Genomic DNA, 27,055 nt, shown 5'->3' on the forward strand with positions numbered 1-27,055 from the left:
TTCACTTAATGCAAAAGAAAGCTGTAAAGGAGGAATAGAGAAACAAAAAAGGCAGAAGGAAAAAATTATCAGATAGAATTTGGCTCTAATGTAAAAATGAAAGTCACCAGAAATAGTAACTGAAAGGATGAATATATAAGATACTTTTCTTTTTTCTTTTTTTTAAAATTAATGTATTTATTTTTGGCTGCATTGGGTCTTTGCTGCTGGGTGGGTGGGTTTCTCTAGTTGTGGCGAGTGGGGGCTACTCTTTGTTGCTGTGTGCAGACTTCTCATTGCAGTGTCTTCTCTTGTTGCAGAGCACAGGTTTTAGGTGCGTGGACTTCAGTAGTTGTGGCGCATGGGCTTAGCTGCTCCGCGGCATGTGGGATCTTCTCGGACCAGGGCTGGAACCCGTGTCCCCTACATTGGCAGGCAGATTCTTAACCACTGTGCCACCAGGTAAGTCCCAAGATACTTTTCTTTTTTTTTTTTTTTTTTTTTTTTTGCGGTATGCGGGCCTCTCACTGTTGTGGCCTCTCCCGTTGCGGAGCACAGGCTCCGGACGCGCAGGCCTAGCGGCCATGGCTCACGGGCTTAGTTGCTCCGCGGCATGTGGGATCTTCCCAGACCAGGGCACGAACCCGTGTCTCCTGCATCGGCAGGCGGATCCAAGATACTTTTCTTATATAATATTTTCTTACTATTTAAAACCTTAAAAAATATAATTGACTGCTCAAAAAAATGAATAACAATGTATTGTGGGGTTTATAACATATGCATAAGTAAAATGCATACTAACAATAGCATGAAGGCCATGGGGACAGAAATGGAAGACTGCTGTTTTAAGGTTCTTATATTATATATGAAGGGTGTAATATCACTTGATGACAAACTGTCATATATTAAAGATTGTGTGGTAAGGGTTAATTCCGGCAGGCAAGGCTGAGTCGTTTTGCTAAAGTTTCTGCATAGCACTGACTCCTAACAAAACCATGAAACATACCCATTCATTGTGTTGTCTTGAAACCAAGGGTCTGAGGAATCTGGGCAGCGGGTGGGAATGGGAAGGGCAGATTTTTACCAGTTGTCAGAATTGTTTTTTGAGACGCCTGGAGGTCTCTGCTGTTATGTAGCAAGAATATGCTTATAGGACCAGGCAGCGTGCCCTTTGGGGCTCATTAGTTCTGAGGTGTTCTGTATACACAACAGTGGCTCCTGACCCAAAAGATTAAGTGCATTTGGCTATGGCTTTTAGGGAAAGGGGGACAACAGGAGATTCTGTCTGACTTTTCCAAACCCAGGACTGTGAGATAGGCTTAGTTTTGATACATGTCTTTACTTTAATGTTGTATATTGTATCCTTTTCCTGTAGGTTTGTAAACATTGTTATTTTGGGTCCTGTGAGTCTTTAGCAATCAACTCTTTAACTTCCATTAGTAGTGTGAAAAAAAGTGTGCTTTAAACCCTAAACCCTAAAGCAAGGCAAAAGTATCAAAGCAAAGAGTTAGAGTTAATGAGCTAACAATGGTCATAGGATGGAATCATAAAAAGTACTCAATTTATCCCAAAGCAGGCAGACAAAAGAGAAACAGGGGAACCCAGAACAGATGAGACAAATAGAAAACAAATAGCAAGATGATAAGATTCAAACCTAACCATGTTAATGATCACATTAAAGGTAATCATATAAACACCCCAGTTTAAAAGGCAGAGATTGTCAAATTGTGTAAAAAAGCAATACACACTATATGCTGCCTACAGAAAATGTACCTTAAATATAAAGACACAAATGAGCTAAATAGTAAAAGGATGGGAAAAAATAACATGCTGACATTAATCAAAGGAAAGTTGGAATGACTATATTTGTATCAGACAAAGTACATTTCAGAACAAAGAATATTGCGAAGAAAAAGAAAGTCATTTCATAATCACGTAAGGGTCAATTAATCAGGTCAATTAATCAAGAGAGCACAACAGTCCTAAATGTTGATACACCTAATGGCAGAGCTGCAAAATAAATGAAGCAAAAAAAAGCATTGCAAAGAAAAATAGACAAATACACAGAGTCAGAGATCTTTTTTAAATGGTCCTGTAATAACTTATGGAACAAGTAGGCAGAAAATCAGCAAATAGTAGACTTGAATAGCACTAACTATGCTTGAACTGATTGACTTTTTAGAAAATTCTACACAATGACAGCAGAATACACATTATTCTCAAGTGCACAAAATTTGCCAAGATAGAACATCTTCTGGCTTATAAAATGTCTCAATAAATTTAAGTGGATTCAAGTAATATAAAATATTGTTCTTGGGATGGATGGGCCTGTTACTACCAACTGTTGGATTTCACAGTCAAAGCGAAACTAGCCAGTGAAAAGACGAACTTCAGGCAATCAAAAACTAGCCTGCCTTGGGACTCCCAGTTTCAGCTCCAACAAGAAAAGAGCTTAGAGGTTGTCACTCCTGACCTCACAACAAGAAAAAAGCTGAAAAGCAGGGATTCTCTTGGACCCACCAGAAAACTGAGGTTGCAGGGCAAACCACTACCATGAAATCTGGAGAGACAAGTAAATGCAGAGAAACAAGGGTCAAGATCAGCTGACCTGGAGGAGAAGCTGCTGGAACCAAAACCTTGATGAATTGCTGAGGCTGTGTGTGGACTAAAGGGAGATGGGGACTCCCCTGGGGGCTGTAGTCTTGAGAGCAGGGGGTCAGACGTTTTATGGTTTTACCTCCAAGAATCCCACCAGGTTCTCATGGTAAGTGCCAAGAAAAATATCACCTATGTCTCTGGCAGGTAAACAAGGAAAGTAACCATTTTGAAATACGCCCAGAATGTTCTCGGTTACACAGGACTACTCTTTAGTGGAAAAGACTTTTTAGAGCCTTATCTCACCTGGGAGAAGAGCAGTTTCCTGTCTCCAGCCCCCTCTAGCTTTCTTGTAACAACTAAGGGAGAAGGGGTAGCAAAGAAACATTTGTAAAGGGATGCAAACCCACAAGAAGACTGACATTTAATCATAAGTTTATACAATACTTCCCTTCCCCCACTCTTTACCACCATATTAACAGGGCTCCTGTATAATAAGTGGATTGTAGCTGAAAGAACTGTAAGACTCAGACTGTATTTAAGAAGGAGCTCTTAGGGAAACCCAAAGACAACAGAGGAGATACAAACAAGGACCCTGGAGAAATTTGAGGCCCCTGGCACCTACAGTTACAGCAAACATGAAACACAACTCAACTGGTGGCCAGATTTACATAAAAGTTCACTAAATGTTTATTATTTACCTTAGTTATTATTACCTAATAGGTCATGTCTGCCTTTCAACGAAAAAATTACAAGACATGACAAAAGGGAAGAACAAACACAGTCTGAAGAGGCAAAGCAAGGATGAGAACAGGGTTTGCAGGGCATTTAAAGTAACTATGACTAATATATTAAAGGCTCTAGTTGAAAAAGTAGACAACATGCAAGAAGAATGGGTAATAATGGCAGAGAGATGGAAACCTCCAAAAGGAAATGCTAAAATACTGGGGAGTTCCTGTAAGACTCTGGGCACGCAGGATCAGAGAAAAAAAGGATGCTCTGTGTGGGCAGCTCATTCGCAAGAAGCAGGGGAGAGGAAGGTACTGGACCACTGAGGTGGGGCTCCTTGGGCAGCAGTAGATAGTGAGAGTCCCAGAGTGCTACCTAGTGGCTGCTTCTCCACATAGCAGAACACATCAGAGTGAAGAAGTTTCTCCTAACATCGTGGTTTTGAAAGGTATGATCGACTACAGCGCGAAGGGTATTTTAAAAGGCAGGAAGGGGCTTCCCTGGTGGCGCAGTGGTTGAGAATCTGCCTGCCGATGCAGGGGACACGAGTTCGTGCCCCGGCCCGGGAAGATCCCACATGCCGCGGAGCGGCTGGGCCCGTGAGCGATGGCCGCTGAGCCTGCGCGTCCGGAGCCTGTGCTCCGCAACGGGAGAGGCCACAACAGTGAGAGGCCCGCGTATCGCAAAAAAAAAAAAAAAAAAAAAAAAAAATTAAAAGGCAGGAAGATGAGTTAGGAAACTCTTGCCAGTGTAACAAAGATCACAGCTTTGACATCTTAAATCAAATTATTTTATCCTTGGTGCTATGGACTGAACTGTGTGCCACCTCCTCAACATTCCTGAAATTCATATGTTGAAGTCCTAACTTCCAATGTGACTATATTTGAAGATAGCATCTTTAGGAGGTCATTAAGATTAAGTACGGTCTTAAGAGTGGGGCCCTAATTCAATAGGATTGGTGGCATCATAATAAGAAGAGACTTCCTCCACCCCCACTCCTGCATGCACCCGCCCTGGAAAGGCCATACTAGGATACAGTGAGAAAGTGGCGATCTGCAAGCCAAGAAGAGAGTTCTCACCAAAAACCAACCCTCCTGGCCCTCTGATCTTGGACCGTCCTGTATCCAGAACCATGGGAAAATTAATTTCTGTTATTGAAGGCACCCAGCTTGTGGTAGTCTGCCATGGCAGCCAGAGCAGACTAATACATCTGGTAATTATATTTCATGGTACACCTAGGTTGTGCGTAGATGAAGAGGATACCAGTCGAAAAACAGAGAGCCTAAAAATGCAGGAAAGAGCAGGTAACTGATGAAGCAAAGTCTTAGATTGGCAGGGCCCTTTGGAAATTAGATGAAATCTAGAGACTCTCACCTAGAAACTGACAAAAAGACCAAATTCCGCATTAATTTCAAAAGATTCATGGATCACATGGAGTGCCTCGTGGACTCCACATGATCCCCTGGACCCTCATTTACAGAACCTCTGTCCTAGGGGAGCCTTGGGGTGGGCTGAGACCAAGAGCTTTGAAGGGAGCTGCTGTTGCTGGGCGGGGTGGGGGTGGGGGTGTGATAACAGGAAACCAGGAGGGCAGAGACATTTGGAGGAGGAAGGGCGGTTGTTGGACCTCACATGTTAGGAGTCAGGGTCTCCATGGAGTGTGAGGTGCTGCGGAATGAAAAGGATGGAAAAGGTTAAGATCGAACTCACATTAGGGAAAAGGATGAGGACATAAGTAGGAATGAGGAAAGGAAATCCTGTGTCTTAAGCACAGCCAGCTGAGATCAGATTATATGGGATTACTGTAGAGTCCATCAGCCTGGTATATAATTTTCACCAGCTTTACCTGGAGGATTTTAGCAACAGCAGCAGTAGTGGCAGAAAAAAAAATGGATTTGGTGTTTACTGCAAATTGAGGATTGGCCAGGAAAGTACAGGGATAGATTTGCTATAAACTAGGAATTATTTAAAATGAAGGCCTACCTGCCAAATGTTAGATAAGGAAGGAAACAAAGAAAGAAAGAAGGAAAGAGAGAGAGAGAGAGGGCACTCCGTGAGTGATTGGGAGGGAAAGGAGAGGGGGCGGGGGAGGGAGGAAGGAAGGAAGGAAAGATGGAAGGAAGAAAAATAAAGACACAAAGAAAGTCCTTTTAGCCTTTGGAAGGATTAGAACATTAGGTATCCTTGGTGTGCCCTGGGGCATTGAATTTCTTATTCTGAATGTATGAAATTTGACACCCTGTTAGTAGGAACTTAGAAAAAGATCTCTTTTCTTTGCCCACGGCATGTAACTAAGCCCTGTAGGCAGGAAGGTTCTGGAGGTGCTCTACTCTGCTCCCAGTTTCCCCAACTGGGAGGGACCTCTAAGGCTTCCCTGGCTCTAATGGTGGTCTGGGAAGACTGGGCTGGTGTGAAGCCACCTCCACCCACAGAGCTTTTCTTTTCAGGTTTGCTGGTAGGATCAGACAGGTGTATTCTGCTACCTGCAGTCCTTAGTGAGTCTTGGAAGATGTGATGTTTCCATGTTGCCTGCATAGGATGCTGCAGGAATAACTACAGGTGCCCTTCTCTGCAAAGGGTACTTGAAAAACATTCAGGTGGTTACCGATAAGCCAAAGGATAATCAAACAAAATGTACTCTATGGCAAAGATTTTTTCTCCCTTTTGAACAATTATATTAGTGACATAGAATGAAAATTACCCCAAGTCCTATCACCCAGAGATAACCATGTCAGCATCTTGTTGTATATTAGAACTGACACTTCCATATGCAAATGTAGAAATGTATGTTTTATGAAAATGGAGTCATATTATACACATTGTTTTTCAGTCTTCTCTCCCTTCTGCAATTTATCGGTTTATTGTGAACATTTCAGGTCAGTTTACAGTCAGCCCTTCCTATCTGTCTATGGATTCAATCCACTGGGGACTGAAAAATACTTAAAAACATTTTTTTCAGAAAATTGCAAAAAGCAATACTTGAATTTGCCATGTGCCAGCAACTATTTACATAACATTTACATTGTATAGTTATTGTAAGTAACCTAGAGATGATTTAAAGTATACAGGAGGGCGTGTGTAGGTTATATGCAAATACTACTCTATATTATATAAAGGACCTGAGCATTATCGGATTTTGATATCTCCAGCCAGGTTTGGGAACCAATCCCCCCACCGATACTAAGGGATGACTGTATATCTACACAGCGTTCTTAAAGGCTGCATGGCATTGCACCATTCTTCAATTGTTGAGTGTTTAAGCTGCAGCGTACCGGATATCCATTGACAAAATAATGCTATGTAGTGAGAAAACCACAAAATCTCAGTGGCATACAAAAATAAACATTTGTTTAGTTTACAAGTTTGCAGGGGTTCAGCTGATCTGGGCCAGCTTGGCTGTTCTCTGCTGGGCTCGCTGCTGGCCCTGCAGTCAGCTGTGGTTGGCTGAGCCCATTCTGACTTGCTTATATGTCTGGGACTGACTGGTTATCAGCTCCTTTAGGACGGTCACAACTGGGAAAACTAGGGCAATTCCACTAAGTGCCAAGTGAGTTATCCTCCAGGAAGCTGGAGAATTCTGGAGGAGGCCCCAGTTGGGGGCAGGGGTCCATTTCGAGTTCAGATTAGACCTGCTAAATTGGATAACTTTGGGATATTCAAGGGGAGGTTTTGAGAAATTGGGGTATGCTGTTCAGAGGACAAGTTTGGGCTGGAGTTATTAATATTTTAGTCTTATGTATTTTAGGTATTAATTGAAATTATAGATCTGAATGAAATGTCTTTGGGAGAGAAGAGATCTAGGAGAGAGGAGACTTAGAGCCAGGCCTGGAGGACTGAGGCAGAGGAAGAGGAGGCCTGCATATACCACCAAGACACTCTTGTCAGAGAGATAGAAAGAGAACAGGAAAATGATATGTTATGGGAGCAAAAAAGTGGATAGTTGACAAGACTGTGATAATTGTTGAAAAGTCAAACAAGTATGACAGTTAGTCTCCAAAATGGCCCCTCAATGAATTATGCCTCCTGAAATTCACACTTTGTGTAGTACCCTCCCGCACTGAATGAGGACTGGGCTTGTTCAACCAATAGAATTTGGTAGAAGGGACACTATGCGACTTTTGAGGCTATCTTTTGAAGCTTGCAGTGTCAACTTTGGTCTCTTGAAATGCTTGCTCAGATGGATGGCAGCCACCATGTAAAAAGTCTATTTACCCTTAAACCATCATGCTGTGAAGAAGGCCAAACAGACCATGTGGATGCCATGTGGAGAGAAAGAGAGAGAGAGAGAGGGAGAGAGAGAAAGAGAATGTTGATGATGATAATAATGATGCCTGGCCACCTCCCGGTTGTTGCAGCTATTCCAGCCTGTGTACCAAGCATGTAAGGAAAGAGTCACCATGGTGTCAAGATGATTCCAGCCCTTTGAGACACCCCAGTGAGAACTGCCTAGCTGATCCCAGTCAATCAACAGAACCATAAGAAAGAAAAAATGAATTCTTATTTCAAACTCCTAAATTTTATACAGGAAGAAGATGAAATTGAGAAAAAAGGTCCATTTGATTTGGTGGTATGGAGGTCACTACTGTTTCTAGGAGCAACAGAGGCAGAAGCCAGACCAGATCTGAGTGGGTTGAACAGTGGCTAGAAGCTATTAAGAAGGCATAGACAGCTGGTTTCTGGAGAAGTTTGGTTATGGATGGGAGGAGGTAGAAAATTTGGTAGCTGGAAGAGGATGTGAGGTAAGAGAGAGTTTTTCTAAAAGTAGTCTTTACCATTTTAGCATGTTTAAAAAGTACTGCCTGATATTTCACAGAAGTAGAGGAAATAATTCTAAAATTTGTATGGAACCACGAAAGATCCTGAATAGCCAAAACAATCTTGAGAAAGAAGAACAAATCTGAAGATATCATGCTCTCTTATTTCAAACTATACCACAAAGCTGTAGTAATCAAAACAGTATGCTAACCTGCTGTATAAAAAAAATCGCCTTCTTGATAAAATGCTTAAAATAAGTCATTTAAAAAAAACTTAATTCAGAAAGATACACGTACACCCCTGTTCATAGCAGTACTATTTACAATAGCCAAGACATGGAAACAACCTAAATGTCCAATGACAGATGAATGGATAAAGAAGATGTGGTACATATATAGAAATACTACTCAGAAATAAAAAAGAATGAAATAATGCCATTTGCAGCAACATGGTTGGACTTGGAGATTATCAGACTAAGTGAAGTAAGTCAGAAAGAGAAAAACAAATACCATATGATGGCACTTACATGAGGAATCTAAAATATGACACAAATGAATTTATGAAACAGAAACAGACTCACAGACATAGAGAACAGACTTGTGGTTGCCACAGGGGAGGGCTGTGTGGGAGAGTGGGAGAGGGATGCATTGGGAGTTCGGTATTAGCAGATGCAAACTATTACATAAAGAATGGATAGGGCTTCCCTGGTGGCACAGTGGTTGAGGGTCTGCCTGCTGATGCAGGGGACGTGGGTTCATGCCCTGGTCCGGGAGGATCCCATGTGCCGCGGAGCAGCTGGGCCATGAAACATTGTCGCTAAGCCTGCGTGTCCAGAGCCTGTGCTCCGCAGTTGGAGAGGCTGCAACAGTGAGAGACCAGCGTACCGCAAAAAAAAAAAAAAAAAAAAAAAAAAAAATAGAATGGGTAAACAACAAAATCCTACTGTATAACACAGGGAACTATGTTCAATATCCTGTTATATGCCATAAGGAAAAGAATATGAAAAAGAATATATATATGTATAACTGAATCATTTTGCTATACATCAGAAACTAACAGAAATTGTAAAACAATTATACTTCAATAAAAAATAAATTTAAAAAACAACACGTTCTTTAAAAAAAAAAAAAAAGTATGGTACTAGCACAAAAACAGGCAAATAGATCAATGGAAGAGAATTGAGAGCCCAGAAATATACCTGCCTATATATGAACAATTAATTTACAACAAAGGAAAAACATACAATGGAGAAAGGATAGTCTCTTCAATAAATGGTGTTTGGAAAACTGGACAGCCATGTGGAAAAGAGTAAACTAGACCACTATCTTATACCATATAGAAAAATTAACTCTAAATAGATTAAAAATTTGAATGTAAGACCTGAAACCATAAAATTCCTAGAAGAAAACATAGGTGGTGACCTCATTGACATTGGTCTTAGTGATGTTTTTGTGGATCTGACTCCAAAGTCAAGAGAAACAGAAACAAAAGTAAACAAATGGGACTATGTCAAACTAAAAAGCTTCTGTACAGAGAAGGAAACCATCATCAAAATGAAGAGAGAAGCTACTTAATGGCAGGAGATATTTGCAAATCATATATTTGATAAGGGGTTAATATCCAAAATATATTAAGAACTCATGCAACTCAATAACAAAAACCCAAACAACCCAATTATAAAATGGGCAGAGGATTTGAATATACATTTTTCCAAAGAAGACATATAGATGACCAACTGGCACATGAAAAGATATTCAGCATTATAATTATTAGGGAAATGCAAATCAAAACCATGAGATACCACCTGGAATGGCTATTCCCAAAAAGGCAAGAAATAACAAATATTGGAGAGGACGTGGACAAAAGGGAACCTTCGTACACTGTTGGTGGGACTATAAATTGGTGCAGTCACTATGGAAAACAGTATGGGGATTCTTCAGAAAATTAAAAATATAACTACCACATGATTCAGCTATTCTGCTTCTGGGTATTTATCCAAAGAACGTGAAAAACACTAATTCAAAAAGATATATGCACCCTTATGTTCATTGCAGCATTATTTACAATAGGCAAGATATGGAAACAATCTAAGTGTCCATTGATGGATGAATGGATAAAGAAGATGTGATATATGTATGTCAGCATGGATAGACCTCAAAGGCATTATGCTAAGTGAAATAAATCAGACAAATACTGTATGTTTTCACTCAGATGTGTAAGCTAAAAAAAACAAAGTAAAAACAAAAACAAACTCAGCCACAGAGAACAGAGTAGTGGATACCAGAGGGGAAGGGGGTTGAAATGGGTGAGGGGGGCCAATTGTATGGTGATAGATGGCAGATAGACTTGCGGTGGTGATCCCTTTGCAGTGTATACATGTCACACTTCATGTGTATAGATGTCAAATTATAATGCTGTACACCTGAAACATATATATATATATATATATAAAGTACTGCCTATCAAGTACTCTTACTAAAAAAGAAGACTGAACCCAAATCTAATCAAGCCTCAATGTAATTACCAGTTTACCAGAAATGCTGGGGATAGAGACACAAGTTATTAACCCTGTAACGATGTGATCAGCCAAATCAAGAATCTGAGATAGTCTCTATAACAAATGGCCCAAGAAATAAATGACTTTTAAAAAAAATGGCAAGGAGACTGTTACAGGATAAAAACAACTTAAGAGACATAACAGTGTGATACAATATTAGGATCTTGTTTAAATCCTGATTTGAACAACACAACTATAAAAAGACCTCCTTGAGACAACTGGGGAAATGGAATATGGACTGGGTATTGGATAATGTTAAGGAATCTCTGTGAATTATTTAGCTATAATAATGGCACGGGGATTATGCTCCTTGAAAATATGTCTGGGGACTTTCCTGTTGGCACAGTGGTTAAGAATCCGCCTGCTAATGCAGGGGACACAGGTTCAAGCCCCGGTCCGGGAAGATCCCACATGCCACGGAGCAACTAAGCCCGTGCGTGCACCACAACTACTGAAGCCCGCACGCCTGGAGCCGGTGCTCCGCAACAAGAGAAGCCACTGCCATGAGAAGCCTGCGCACCGCAATGAAGAGTAGCGCCTGCTCTCCGCAACTAGAGAAAGCCCTCGCGCAGCAGGGAAGACCCAATGCAGCCCCCCCACCAAAAAAAACGTCTATATTGGTTAGAGATGCATATTATGGTACACGAGATTTTCTTTAAAACATATATTGGTAAAATGGTAATAATTGTTGAGACTGGGTGATGGGTAAGAGGGGTTCATTATACCAGTTTCTCTATTTTTGAATATATTTGAAATTTTCTATAATCAAAAGGTTTAAAAACTGTTCTGAAACATATTCTTCATTCTAGTAAGTATTTATAGATAACAATCAGGTTAACACTCAGTTGTGGTAGCTGAGTCTAGAATATGTCCTATTTTTTTTTTTTTTTTTTTTGTGATACGCGGGCCTCTCACTGCTGCGGCCCCTCCCGCCGCGGAGCACAGGCTCCGGACGCGCAGGCCCAGCGGCCACGGCTCACGGGCCCAGCCGCTCCGCGGCACGTGGGATCCTCCCGGACCGGGGCACGAACCCGCGTCCCCTGCATCGGCAGGCGGACTCTCAACCACTGCGCCACCAGGGAAGCCGTAGAATATGTCCTATTGATGTATGCTTCTCCTTCTAGGACATTGGAGAGAATCCCCATTCTAATTTGTTACTCCAGTGATACCTACAATGGGGAAAAAAAAAAAAAAAAAGAGCCAGAGGGAAGGATTGAGTTAAAAGGACATGACTGAACACACAGGAGGGAGGAGGTATATTGATAGTGCAAAGTTCTGAGAAGGAGGGTGAGATGGGATGCGGGTCAAGGCGAGGGATAGGTCCAGTGGAGACAGATGTGTGTGGGTAGGCGAAGGGGGTTGGAACCTAGAGGAGGAGGGAGTTCTCATTGGGCAGCCTCTAAATCTTCAGAGATTAGGAGCAAGGTCAAATGCTACAAAATGATGGGATTGGCAATCAGGAAATTGTAGTTGGAAGCAAACTAGTAGTTGGAAGAGATTTGACAAAGTTATTCAGGTGGGTGTGGAGTGAATTTAGTGGGGGAACAGAGGGGAATTGCAAGGAAGTTTAGAATAAAACAATAGACCAGGGAGCTTTAGCTGGATGAGGAGAACAATGGAAGGAAAATTCTAATGGGTTGGGAGGAAAGAGAAGTCTTGCTCATCTGGCTGTACTGTGGTGTTGATGAATGAACCTACCTCCAAGGATGTGGTCTCAGGAAATGCAGAATAAGGAGCCTGCACCTGCATGTTTAGAGTCCAGGTGATTCTGATGCAGGTGCAGGTGGTTCTAGGGCCACTGTTCGAGAAACTGCTGCCCTAGGGGCTGGAAAGGGAGCGAAACTGGCTTGGGGCAGGAAGCCTGTCATGTTCCAATGGGGAAGCCTGCTGGACAGGAGTGTCTTTGTTGTTCCAGGTGGCTCTGTAGCTTCCTTGGCCTGAGGGATTACAATTTGACGGCCCAGTTTGTCCAGTAGGACACCCTTCCCAGAGTCCTGGGAGGGGCTCAAACCCAAAGGTGGGTGGCCTTAGAAGTAACCCTGTCTGTGCTTGCCCCAGGGGCTTCTCATTCAGGGACTGTCAAGACTGGAGGTTTTGTTGTTTGTTTGTTTTTGCAACTTTTGATTCCAGAAATAAGAATGGGCTTTCAAAATCAACTGACCAACCAATCAACACTGTTGAAGTTGGCACATTTGGTCTAATTGTTTTCCTTTTCATTTAGACTTATTTCCTACCAAGTGTGAGGTAGCGGTTTTCAAGTAAATCTTTGGTAATTCCTAGGCATCAAGCGATTGCCTTCATTTCCCAGCGGGACATACTAAAGTGGGCTCATTTGGAGAGAGAACAGGAATAGCAGTTTTTATAGCTTAAGGCCTTGAAAGAAAAATTGCGTTTTTTCCTGACAATCATAATCCACTCATGCTTTCAAAATGCATTTCAAAATCAAAAGGACTCAGAGTCTGGAATGTGCTAGAAGGATGTAATAAGACATATTTTATTAGCTGGTTTATCTATAATCTAGATCATCTTACCTCTTGTCTCTCTTCTCTCGAAACTTCCTCAGCCGCAGACTCTTACGTGTTGCCTGAATGTCAAAGAATTAAGCTTGTCTTGAGTGAACAGAACAAGGGTACAGAGAGAAGTGCTTTCTTTTTTCCTGGTCTCCGCTGTGACTCTCTGATTTGAATTTGCAGTGTCAGAACGAAGGAAAGGTGAATGCTCCAGGAGGGGAGCGTGGCATGAATAAAGGCCTGGAGGCCGACAGATCACGGGGCCGCTCTCTGGACAGCCAGATTGAAGCAGAGTGGAAACAGGGCTGGCTTGGTGTGGGGAGCTGGATTAAGGAAGCTGAGCAGGGGGGTGGTTTGAGTGGTGCCTGGGGAAATCCTGAGCCATTTAAATGAGCCATTTAAATCTGACAGACAAATTGGTGTTTGAAGAAGATTTACCAGGCAGTGATGTGCAGGATGAGGTAGAGTGGGTGGGGACAGAGTGTGTGTGCATTGGGGGTGGGAGGGGTGATGGAAGAGAGGGGAGAATGAAGCTAGGAGATGAAAGTTTCTGCTTTTTTTTTTTTTTTTTTTTTTTTTTTTTTGCGGTACGCGGGCCTCTCACTGCTGCGGCCTCTCCCGTTGCGGAGCACAGGCTCCGGACGCGCAGGCTCAGTGGCCATGGCTCACGGGCCCAGCCGCTGCGCGGCATGTGGGATCTTCCCGGACCGGGGCACGAACCCGCGTCCCCTGCATCGGCAGGCGGACTCTCAACCACTGCGCCACCAGGGAAGCCCGAAAGTTTCTGCTTTGAGTCAACACTTACTGAGCATTTACTGTGTACCTTGCCTGGTGCCAGGCATCACCTTCAAGTGTGCTCTCTCTCGGTTCATAGAACTAGCATCTGCCCTTTTGTCCAAGTAGGAACCTGGACGAAAGGTGTCCTTGACACCTTCCTTGCCTTTTCTCCCCAGTCTGTCAAGTTGCCCCATCAACTCCACGCCTCTCACATCCTCCTCTTCTCCCTCGTCCCCACTCCCTCTATCCCACTTCAGCCACTGCTCTCTCCCTGATTAACGGCCTCCCTGTCCCCAGTGTCCCCTCTGACTCCTTCTCCATCTGGCTGCTGCTGGCAGTGAGGATGGCCTTCCTGAAACACATTGAATCAGGCCGCGTCCCCCAGCAGAAACCCTGCCGTGGGCTCCCCCATTGCCTTCAAGGGAAAAGTCCAAACTCCTCAGTAGTGCTAGGAGGCCCTTGGTATGTTGGTCTTGCTTAGTTCACCCTCCTTCCCAGGGCTCTTGCCTCTCCTACCTTGAGGCTCCAGGTATGGCCAAGCAAAAATGCTTTCAGTAATCCTAAGAGATCATGTTCTCTCTTCTCCCCTGTGGTGATAATATCCTCCATTCTACCCCTCCCCTCTGACTCATTCTTCAGAATACATTTAGTGATCCCTTCCTTCCAGCTCTTTCTGGCCCACAGGTACCTCCTGGGTGCTTTCAAAGAACTGTTTCTATTGCTGTCCTAGAGCGTATCATAACACATTGTCACTGGCAGTTCTCTCCTTGGCATATGAGCTTCGAGAGGCATCTTTCAGGGGCTGCATCTTCCTCTTCATCCAGCACCCTCCTGACACATAAAAGGTGCTTAGTAAGTATTCAACAAATGGGAATGGATGAATTTACGAGAACCTGGGTGGCAGGGGTGGGGAGGGAGTGTTGGTTACATTTTACAGATAAAGAAATTGAGGATAAGGGAGTGATTTAAGAATTTGGGGACTTCCCTGGTGGCACAGTGGTTAAGACTTCATGCTCCCAATGCAGGGGGCTGGGGTTCGATTCCCAGTCAGGGAACTAGATCCCACGTGCATGCCGCAACCAAGAGTTTGCAGGCCACAAGTAAGGACCCGGTGAGCTGCAACTAAGGAGCCTGCCTGCTACAACTAAGACCTAGTGCAACCAAATAAATAAATAAATAAGAATTTGTCCAAGTTTTCTCAGCTTCACAGCCCAGAATCCACTTCAGGGTTGCTGATTTATTGTTTAGAGTTTTTTCTTCTTCCTTGCAGTCACAAAATGGAAATCGTCAAGGAAAAGAGTTCTGTAAAGCACCTTCAATTCTGGCTGATGGTTCAGAAAGCTACCAGTAGGGCCACTTCAGGAAGGAGTGTAACAATAGACGAAAAGGCTTTGCTATATTAGTAAGAGATTTCATAAACTGCAGTATTATTAGGTTTGGAGATTACAAAAGGCTAGGAGTCCAAATGAACCATTTTCCAACATAATTTGAACATTTATTTCACTGGAAATTATTCAAAACATAAATCCTTCCTGTTTCTGAAAGCCGAAGGATCTGGTTGCATGTGTTCATTGCTGTTTTTTTTTTTTTTTTTTCCCCCTCTCTTCACTCTAATAAATGTTCTTTGCCTACCGTTTTTGTTGTTGTTGTTTTTGGGTTTTGTGTTTTTTTTTTTGATTAACTGGGAAAACCACATTGCAGAATGATAGATATTGTTCATTTAACTCCAGCATTTACTTTTCCCCTAAACCAGAGTTCTGTTCACGATTGATCAGACTTCTCCCCCATTTAGCAGCCATGTAAAACATTGCAAAAGATTGGGTCTGCAGCTCGGATAACATGTTTGCAGCAATCTGTTCAAGCCGCAGCAGGCGTGCTGAGTGGCATGGAAGCTCTTAATGAAACGTTGGTGGATATTAGGGTTTTATGGACTGGAAAACAGTACAAATGAAAGTACTTTGCTTACTGTTTATCTGTTTAGAACATTTTTATTTTCGAAACCTAGCAATGTTCATCTTTTTCATCTGGCGCTTTGGTTTGGTTCTTTACATATTGATTTTCCTGTTCACTGGCATTCTCGGATGAAGTCGGAGCACCCAGGTGTGCTGTCTGAGTGAGTGCTGGCTGGGGGTGCAGTTGGGGGCATTCTCTGCCCTGAGACTTCTCAACTCAAGGGTTGGGAGAGAGCAAGGCTCACTGTATTAAAAGATTACTACACCTCTTTTTCCCCCTGTGTGGTTTCCCCTTGAACCAGATGGGTTGACCTTTTATATTAGTTTCCTCTCAAAACTTATGTACAAATCTTACAGCAAAAGTAGCATTCTCTCCTTAAATTTTATGAGGAAGTGTAATGGACAGGGTCCCAGCAGGAAACAAAATCCATCAGAAATGGTTTGTCCGGGAGTCAGCAATTTTTTTTTTTTTTTTTTTTTTTTTTTTTTTTTTTTTTTTTTTTTTCCGGTATGCGGGCCTCTCACTGTTGTGGCCTCTCCCGTTGCGGAGCACAGGCTCCGGATGCGCAGGCCCAGCGGCCATGGCTCACGGGCTCAGCCGCTCCGTGGCATGTGGGATCTTCCCGGACCAGGGCACGAACCCGTGTCTCCCGCATCGGCAGGCGGATTCTCAACCACTGCGCCACCAGGGAAGCCCAGCAATTTTTTTTCTGTGAAGGGTTGGAAAGTAAATATTTTTGGTTTTCAGGTCACATACCATCTCTGGCACAACGGGCCACAGACAGAACCTAAATGATGGGCCATGGGTGGGGCTGTGGTCCAGTAAAACTGTCTTTACAAAAAGAGACTGGGAGGGGGTTTGGGAGAGGTAATTTGGCTTGTGGGCCAAAGTTTGTTGACTCCCGGTTTAGATAAAAAGACTTTAAGGGACAATGTACACATACGGGGGCAGGGTCAGGGGAACAAACCAGGGGCATTGAGGTATGAGACTATAGCATCAGGAAGCTGTTAACTCCCTCAAAGGCTGGAGGGGCAGGGGAGGAGGTGGTGTGAGTGGTGGGAATGGGGCTTTGGGAGGTACTAGAGCAGGGAGGGGGCAGAGAAGAAACACCCACCACTTTCTCCTCCCTCCCTCAGATCTGCTTAGGCCTCCCCTTGTCTGATCCAATCAGTGGCCAGTGGCAAGGGGCCTGGTGAGGTAGCCCCCCGGGGGACAGCATCTCAGAGCACAGAGCGCGAAGCAGGTGGGGAGACCTTGGGCAAGTCACTGACCAAGTGATGGGGAGAATAGACGGGCGGGCGGGGTTGGGGCGAGACCAAAGGAGGACAAGCGGCACAGGTGCTGTCTCTTTGGGGACTGACTTCTTAGAACTCACTCCTTTAGTGAGAGAAGATAAGCTTGGTTAGCTGCATCCCTTGACCCTGACTTTATTCTAGACAACTAACCCTTCCCCCACAGCTCTGCCCCAGGTTTGGGCATGTCCCTGGTCACAGCGATACGTCCAGGGATAGGCTCATGATCTAGTTCAGGCTGAGACCCAGGTGCCGAACTTTTGTTTGTTTGAACAATTGGGAAGATAAGCTCTTATTATTATTATTTTTTTTGGTGTATCCAAGGCTAGAACTTTGGCAGCCACCTGACTGTGTGGTGAGGCCTTCATGGGGGAGCATACAGGGGAAAGCAGACTGCCTGGCGGTGGGGAGAAAGGCATGTCCTGATACTGTCACTGAGACCCTGGATCAAGCTGTACCTGACGCAAACACTCATTTCTCAGTGAGGTGAGCCAATACACTCTAACTGAGGCCAGTTTTCTGTTCGGAGCAACTGAGAGAATCCTGGCTAAGAGAAAAAGTCCAGATTTATCTCTGAAGCCAAGGCCTGCCTTCCTATAGCTGTGTGGACCTCACGTGAGGTCCAAAATCACCAAAACATGCAAGAGACGATGATTCTCCCGTGCGCATTAGTATTTTCACGTGTGCATGCAGCTGCATTCAAGCAATGCCGTTTATTGACAGCATGTACATTTCTCAGACACAAAAATCTTTCTTTTTTGAATATCTGCCTGGCATGGACCTCATATGTCACAAAGACAGCAACTTCCAAGTTAATTACATAGATATCGTGATAACCATAGCAACCCAGCGATTCCGGGATGTAATGTCATGCAGATCACTGCAGCTCAGGATACTGATGGCAGGATAGTACCTGCCCAGCTCTGTGTTTTTTACAGGGGCTTTTCTTTTGCTTGAACAGAGGGCTTCGTACCACACAACACCTCCCATCAGTAGGTGATTCCCAAAGTTTTAAATTTTATGGCCAGAAAAATGTGCAAAGCAGAGTACTGACATAAAGCTGCCAACTTTATTTTGCTAAGAACAGTTCACAAAAGAGATAAGACAAGCAACTGCCGTCTACTATTACCAACATCTTATACAAGAAAGGACCTTTTCACGTCTGAAAGGAGAGAGTAGAAGAGAAGCCCTTGAACAGAGCACATTTATCTTTAAGAAAAATGCATGGCTGCGGGGACACTGTGCCTGGTGGGACACTTGTGCGTGGTGAGGCTGCCTGGATGAGGGGCCTGCAGGGCCTAAGTCCAGTCCTCACTCTCCCTGCCAAGGCATGCGCCCTGCCCGGGCTGTGTCCACTCCGATGAAGGGGCACTTTTTTCTTTACACGAAGGGGCTTCCTGCTTGCCAAGCTGTGTACTGATGGGACTGTGTCTGCCCAGAAAGTACAACCTTTTGTAATCTGTGCAAAGCACTTTTGGAGCTGGCAGCAGCCCTGCACTACACTGTTCTACCGTAAAACATTCCACTGGGGGCTGTGCTTTAACCGGTACCTGGCACGTAGTAGGTGCTCAATGAATATGTATTCACTGACTGTTGAAGGGCTGACAGGAGCTCCATCCAGGGCCGTTCCCGGACTGCAGGTTGACATGGCGGACCGTGAGGGCAGGCAGTCCTCCGCAGCACAGCCACAGGAATCACGGTTCATGTCTTTTCTCCTCTCACTAGTGTCCAAGTGGATGCAAATGGGGAGGAAGATCAGAACAGCCCCTCCTGCTTCTCAGTTCTCAGAGAGGACCTGAAAGAAACCAGCTTTAAGTGCCTGCTCGGTGCCAGGTAGGACTTTGTACTGTTACCTCTTCAGCATGTTTTAAGGCTCAGCTAATGGGGCCTTTGAAGGGTTAAATAATATGCTCCAGGTCACCCAGTGGCGGAGTGAGATTTTGACCGAAGAATCCATATCACTAGGATTTGTGGAGAGAGTTACACTGGGGTCTTGCCCTCCAGAAGTGCTAAATGAATACGTGGACCTCCGTCCTGTATCCTTGGGAAACTGCCCAGTCGTGGAGTTTGCGGGCTGCTGCCCCATCTCACTTTTCAGCATATCTGTCACTGCCACCCCTGCTCCACATCAGCTCCCTGCCCCTGTCCATCCTGTGTCTGGTGGTCACAAATAGCACGACTCCGAGAGGATGTATGTACCATACATGGATGTACCATGACTCCTAAGGCCACTGTAACAAATTGCCATAAACTTGGTGTCTCAGAACAACAGAAATGTATTCTTTCACTGTTCTGGAGGCCAGAAGTCCAACATCAGTTTCAACGGCCTGAAATCATGGTGTAGGCAGGGCTGTGCTCTCTCCAGAGGCTGTCAGGGAAAATCCATTTCTTCCCTCAGCCAGCTTCCGGAACTACATTTTTTGGGCTCATGGCCCTTTCCTCCATCTTCAAAGCCGTCTTCTCATCTTTCTCTTCTTCCATCATCGCTTCACCTTCCATCTTCTATGGGAGGGCATAATCTCTGTTTCTCTCTTACAAGGATACTGGTGATGGAATTCAGGGCCCAAGGAGATAATCTAGAAAACCGCCTCATCTCAAAACCTTTAATTTAATCATATCTGCAAAACTCTTACCGTATGAGGTAACATTCACAAGTTCCAGGGATTCAGACCTGATATCACTGAGTGGTCACTATTCAGCCTACAACAGAGTGTCAGTGACTTGCCTAAGGTCAAGCAGCAAGTGCGGGGTTCAAATCCGGGCAGGCTCTCTGCAGACCACATCTGACCACCCAGCTCTCCTGCTGAAGGGCCAACAACCCAAACCAGTGTTTCCATCAGAAAAAGGCCTTGACTTGGAAATCCCTGGTAGCACAGTGGTTAAAAATCCGCCTTCTGATGCAGGGCACAGAGGTTCGAGCCATGGTCCAGGAAGATCCCACATGCTGTGGAGCAACTAAGCCCATGCGCCATGCTACTGAGCCTGTGCTCTAGAGCCTGCAAGCCACAACTACCCATTTGCCACAGCTACCGAGCCCACACACCTAGACCATGTGCTCTGCCACAAGAGAAGCCACCGCAGTGAGAAGACCACACAATGCAATGAAGAGTAGCCCCTGCTTGGTTCTGAAGAACCCAGGGGCAGGACAGGAATAAAGACGCAGACGTAGAGAATAGACTTGAGGACACGGGGAGGGGGAAGGGTAAGCTGGGACGAAGTGAGAGAGTGGCATGGACATATATACACTACCAGATGCAAAATAGATAGCTAGTGGGAAGAAGCCGCGTAGCACAGGGATATCAGCTCGGTGCTTTGTGACCACCTAGAGGGGTGGGATAGGGAGGGTGGGAGGGAGGGAGATGCAAGAGGGAGGGGATATGGGGATATATGTATGCATATAGCTGATTCACTTTGTGATACAGCAGAAACTAACACACCATTGTAAAGCAATTATACTCCAATAAAGATGTAAAAAAAAAAAAAAAAAAAAGAGTAGCCCCTGTTCACCGCAACTAGAGAAAGCCCAAGCGCAGCAATGAAGACACAACGCAGCTAAAAATAAATTAATTAATTAATTTTAAAAAAAAAGAAAGAAAGAAAAAGCCATGACTTGAGATCCAGACATGGCTCTTTGCATGAAGCTATTAAATTGCCTTCAGTATTGTTGGAGGTGACACCGGAGGGAAGAGAGTCCCTCTTTTTGTAAAAACTAATTTAACCAGCTTAGCCCTCTGAAGCTAAGCCGCGGTCTCTGCCATTTTATGAAGTAACCATGAGGAAATATCGGTTTGTTTTGCTATCTGTAGCTCATCGTTGGAGTTGGGACCTATTAATAAATTTGAAATATCTGATTAAACACTAGAGAGGGGGAAAGGAAGGAAGGCTCTTAAGGAGGAATAACAATAAATACCCAAGGAACTGTGTTTTCTTCTCAGCCACGTCTTTACTCCCAGCTGAAGTCAGTGGAGTCTGGTCTCACGGGGGCCTTAGGGCTGCTGAGTGCAGATGCTGCAGAGAGGTACCTGGTGTTCTATTCACTGCTTGGCCAGCCTGCAAACTGTCCTTTATCAGACACTCTTCTTACCTTGCTCTGTGTTTGCAAGCCAGAGAACAGAGTGGAGAGTGAAGAGATGGGGTGCAGTCTGAATGATATAAAGTTTCTGGTTTTAGAAGAAGAGAAAATAGGAGAACAATTCACACCTAACATTTATCGCCAGTCTACGGTTGCCAGACACATTATATATTAATCTCCCTTAACTCCATTTCACAGCTGAAGGAACTAGGTCTAGAAGGGTGAGGTAACTTGTCTAAAATAAAACCTCTAGTAGGCAGTAAAGCAAGAACTTGAACCCAGGTCTGTCTGGCTCAAGGCCATGCCCTATGTGATTGATTTCAGAAGGCCCTAGTTCTCCCTTTCTTGCCCCACCTGCTCTGTAGTGTAGAGGTCAAGCTCCTAGCCTCAGGAGGCCGAGTACAGAAGTTTACACCCTGGTTCTACCACCTCCAGGCTCTGTTACCTTAGCCAAGTAAGCCAAATTCTCTGTGACTCGGTTTTCTGATATCTAAGTTTCTGATCGATCAGATGTGACTCTATTGACATTCATAGCACCTACCTCTTAGAGTTCTTGTAAAAACTTAATAGATTAATACAAGTAATGGGCTTGGAACAGTAACTGGCTCAGAATAAGTGAATTGTCATTATTGGTACATCAAATAACTTAGGCAAGACAGTCGATTTACCATCAAGACTTCACCAAAAGGCCAGAATTGGGTGTAACTACTAGGTAATAGACAGTGTAAAATCCACCTCTTTACCTGTTAAAAAGTGTCCTGTAAAAGAACAAAAACAAAAAGCCCCGAAGACTGGAAGAACTGAATAATATAATAATTATAATATGATGTGTATTTGCTTTCCTTTATCTCCTTACTGATTTCAGCTCCCTGTTTGTTAGAAGCTCTGACATGTTTTCCAGAGAAGCAGGATCTCATCTCACCCCATAGTCCAAGGACCTGCATGGGAACAGTGTCCTGGGTGGTCACCACGTCCAGGGTCCATGCTTCAAAGGCCGCCGCTCCTTTGCTCCATCACCCACTGTAGTGGAGCACACCCTGCCAACCACAGTGCAGAACGTGTGCATCGAGTTGTTTCAGGAACTATGTGTCACGAGGCTGCTCTGTGCCTTGCGTCAGGCTGGGTGTGGTCAGGGATGCAGGGGGCATAGAAGGCATTGCCCCCACCCTCCAAGAGCTTCAAGATAACTTGTAGAATCAAGTCATCATACAAGGAAGCCAGATGACAACTTGAGCTCCAAGTGGCAGCACGGGGATGTAGGCAGAATATCGCTATGGTCACCACTGGTGGTCAAGGTGGGAATGTGCCCAGGGGAGGTGGGACCTGAGCTTGACACCGGAAGAACTGTTGGAATTTGGATACGGAAAGAGCTCAAAGGAAAGAGCATGCCATGAGGGGGGACTGGAACCAGCAAAAGTGCCGAAAATGGGAAACTCACATTGAAGGAGCACCTACTATACTGGGCACTGGACGGTGTCTCTTCATTCATCCCCTTGCTCAGTGTTTCCATAGGAAGCCTCTGGTGGCGAGTCATGGACAGATCTTTCTCAGACTGGTCCAGACATCAAGTTTTTCTGTTCGTAACTCAGGCATTGGATTATTGGTTCAGGTAGCTGAGCATCCAGCCATAGAGTGGGATTCATGGTTCTTATTGGAGGAGCGTGAAGCAGCCTAGAATGACGGGAAAGCAAACAAAGAAAAAAGTGGAGAACTTGAAGAAGAAAGGGCTCAAGAGTGAACTGAGGACTTGAAGCTGAAAGACAATGAGTAAGTGGGAAACGTGTTTTGCAAAAGTCGTATTGTGATTTGACTGTTTTTGCCTGGTCATCATCTGCCCTCTGACCTGACTGGGCAGTTAAGGAGTTTACCCCCACCATCCACTCTCTTCAGGATCTGCCTGTCTGCAGAGAGCATATGTGTGGCTTTGCTCTTTGCCGAAGGTTAAACCTGGCAGCGGGATGAAGCCTGTGGCTTTTCCAGTTGATGCTTGTTTTGGGGGAACACGTCTGTCTTGCTCTGGGGCTCAGGCTTAGGGGGCGTGTGGTAATGGAGCTCACGTGTGGCCAATGAAACGTGAGCAGAAGTGATGTGGTCACCTCTGGGTGGAAGCTCTGAGAGTCGGTGTGGGGCTTGCCGTTCTCGCATTTTCCTCTCCGCCACCAGGATTGGCAATGGTCTAGCTGCTGGGTTCCTGAGTGAAGATGCCATGGAGCAGACTTTCAGCTGGCCCACAGTGGACATGTAATGGGGACCAGAAATAAACCTTTGTTTTTATCAGCCAGCAACATTCCTGAGCTGTTACTGCAGTATAAGCCGCCTGTCCTCACACAAAGCCTATTGTTACTGCACATCTAAGGCGCTTTCTCCAACAGCCCTATCAGGAAGAGGCTGACAATGACACTTCCATCTGCCTTACTCTTTTTCCCTTTTCTAAAACTCTGATGGGATAGAGATTATTATTTGGTCTCCCTTACACCCTGATAAGGGTCCAGCCTGCAGAACTCCAGGTAATAATGAATCTTACACCTCAGTCTACAAAAAGGAAGGTTGGAAGCATCTGCAGAAAATGTATTGGTGAGTTCTGATGTTGTGAAGTGAGTGGAAAATTATTTAGATAAACGGATTAATCTGATTGAAATGGTTCCCAGATGTAAATGTCAATGAACCAGACGTGGTAATTCCTTGCTCATGAAGTAGTGTTAGTATGCATGTGATGTGAAGTTTATGTTAAAACACAAGCACAAGATTGCCTCTTGGACTGCGGATGGTGTAAATGGGGATGGCGCCACCATGAATGGGAACAGTTTGTGTCAGATAGGGTTAGCTCAAGCAGGATGATGGGCGAGCTTGGAGGTTCCCAGATTGTGGTTGTGAGTCATGAACAATACGCCAGGCCCAGAAATATATCTTTTGTATAGAAATTAATATCAAGCTACCTGTAAACATCTGCTAAACAAATTCCAAGTGTGCTGGAGGTTTCGCTTCAGTGCTTCAGAATAACAAGTGTTGCCTTCAGAGGGAACAACTGTCCTCTTACAACGTGTGTGTGTGATCTTAGGAGAGAGATAGTCATGCAGTCACGTGCACGTTTCCAAAAATTGGGTTGCTGTTAAAATGTGTGCTCAAAGAAGGGTTCTGTGATTATAAAACAAACAAACAAACAAAAGTCAAGGAAATACTGAGTTAAAGGAGGTTCTTCTCTATAGAACTTCTCAAAGGCTCTAATACATTAATGTTGATTGTGATTCTCCAGAAGTATGCAGTAATCACAGCTCCCCAGACTTTTCTGACCATGGAACTCACAGACAGATACACAGATTAAGAAATGGACAGAGGAGGGATGGAGGGATGGAAGGATGAAGGGTGAATATGGGTGTAGATATATAAATGTATTTCTCATTTCACTGGACTATTTGTAAATAAAGAAGCGTACTAAATGAACCTATAAGTATACCTTTGACTGGATAAACAGACCTCCTTTGATGTGAGCTCTTATAGGGAAAAGAAAATCAGCTAATTAGATTAGGATGCTTTTGGGTGCAAGAAGCAGACTTCCCTTTAAAGAGGACTTAAACAATAAGAATGTCTATTATTTCACATAAGAAATCTGGAGGCAGTGTGATTTCTGGATTGGTTAATTTAGCAGCTCTACAGTATTATGAATTCTGACGTTTTGTTTCTTTCTGCTCTGTTTTGCTCAGCACAAAGGCAATCTCTCCCGCCTGATGGCAGGATGTTACTGTGGTTTCTGGCACTGGGCATATGCAACTCTGCACAGAGTTGGAGGAAAACATTTCCTCCTGGGTGGCTCCTTTTTCAGGAAAGAAATTCTTTCCCCGTAGCCACTGGCAAACTCTCCTTTAGGTTCACATGGCAGGGTCTGGGTTGCACACCTGTGCCTGAATGTAATGGGAGCTGGGAAAGGGAGTGTTTGCCATTTTGAGTCTCCATTGTGAGAGGTGGGTCCTACTAGCAAGAGGAAGTGGGGGGTCTCAGGAAACTTGGTAAGCAGGCAACCAGGGGTGTTTATCATACAACTGTGTGATCTAAGTGCATAGTCTGGGTTCTTCAGAGAAACAGAATATGATAATATTGTACTCACACATAGGCACACACGCACATACACTCACAAATAAATATATATACACACGTTTAAAAATGGAGGAAATACTGAGTTAAAGTTAGAGGTGTGTGTATATACGTGAGCCAATTTCTTATCATAAATCTCTATGTTTTACATATATGTTTTATATATATATGGAATTGGCTCACATGATTACAGAGGCTGAGAAGTCTCAAGCCCTGAGGTTGGCAATTCCACTGACTTTTTCTTTCATACGCTGCCAGAGCCTTCGTCCTCTACAAATGCGAAGGGTATGTCTCTACTGATCCCAGGTTGGCATCCTCAAGGAATCAAGAGCTGAATTTTAAGCAGAGGTGGGCAAAAATCCCTCCAAGTTGCATAGAATCTTCCATGAAAACCACTCCTTCAGCCTCTTCTGCAGCCTTTCTCTCCACAGCTCATTCATTTTTTTAACACATATTTAATGAGCATCTACTATGTTCCAGCAGTGCGCTAGACAGTGGCTCACAGATAATTGGCAGTTGCGCTGAACCAAAGGTGTCTGTTGTGTTGGCGTTGGAAGATTGAACAGTCAGGCAGATTCTGCCTCTTCCTCAGACCCAGGTGCCAAGAGGGCACAGTGCTTGCTCTCCTGAAGCCTTGGCGGCTAAAGGGATGAGGACAGGAGGGATACATAAGGATTATTCAATGATGACCTCTGAGAGCAAGAACCATCGCTTCCATGTGTACTGCTCTCTACATTGGAGCTTCTGCTGGCTCTGGCTTGTGTGCTATTTTGGAACAGAGGTGGATTAAAACAGATAGAGCTTCTCCCTCTTTTCTTCTTTTATCTGCCTTCTTCTGAGATTTTTCTATCCATGCCTGGGCCTGAAAACACCAGAGGATGGGGAGCTGAATTTTCTTCCTCCTTCTACCCCAACAAGACTGTTAAAGGAAAAACAAGGTTCTAATATTGGTAAACATTGCCAGTGATGTCACAGCTTAAGTTGATTGGTTTCTAAATTCAGTGAACATACTAAAGATTACCTGCCATTAAACTAACCTTTGAGAATTCAAAACCCCTTTGGTATGGTTTTGTGGCTCCCAAGCTATAACATAATATGTCCAACACAGCAGTTTTTCTGTGAACGTGGGAATAGGTTGCTATTTCTGTACATGAGCACCAGACGAGATATTTGGCTTGTGTTTAGGAATCATAATAAATGCAAACTAGCTGTGTTTTCTGTTCTTTGTTTTATTTTAGCTAAGTGTGAACAGTTTGCTTATATTTAAATAAGTGTGTGAATAATGTGAACTCACTGTAGAGGACATTGCTGATGAATAATATGCCAGCCATTTATACATCGTGGAACATTTTAAAAATAATTTGAAATCATTTCTATTTTCCCCCCAACTTTTTATTTTGGAAAATTTCAAACCTAGAGAAAAGGTAAAAAACAATATAAGGAATAATGAATATTCATAGATCCTTTGCCTAGATTCGTCAGTTGGTGGTATTTTGCCATATTAATGTTATCCCTCTCCCTAATACACACACACACAGAGTGTACTCACTACAACAGGTTTTCACAAAGTGAATAAACGCCTGTAACAGGCACTGCAATAAGAAACAGAATATCTGGGAACATATGTATATGTATAACTGATTCACTTTGTTGTAAAGCAGAAACTAACACACTATTGTAAAACAGTTATATTCCAATAAAGATGTTAAAAAAAAAAAAGAAACAAAAAAGAAACAGAATATCATCA

General features: G+C 43.9%; 1 long non-coding RNA gene across 1 annotated transcript; it reads left to right on the plus strand.

The window, feature by feature from the left end:
* The first annotated feature begins 299 nt into the window (after nucleotides 1-299).
* LOC136794488 (uncharacterized) lies at nucleotides 300-24,667 on the plus strand. Its single transcript, XR_010841338.1, has 3 exons — nucleotides 300-441; nucleotides 18,873-18,980; nucleotides 22,085-24,667. It is a non-coding gene; the product is annotated as an uncharacterized lncRNA (long non-coding RNA).
* The last annotated feature ends 2,388 nt before the right edge of the window (nucleotides 24,668-27,055 follow it).

The sequence above is a fragment of the Kogia breviceps genome, chromosome 7, assembly GCF_026419965.1.
Source record: "Kogia breviceps isolate mKogBre1 chromosome 7, mKogBre1 haplotype 1, whole genome shotgun sequence".
Classification (NCBI taxonomy): Eukaryota; Metazoa; Chordata; class Mammalia; order Artiodactyla; family Physeteridae; genus Kogia; species Kogia breviceps.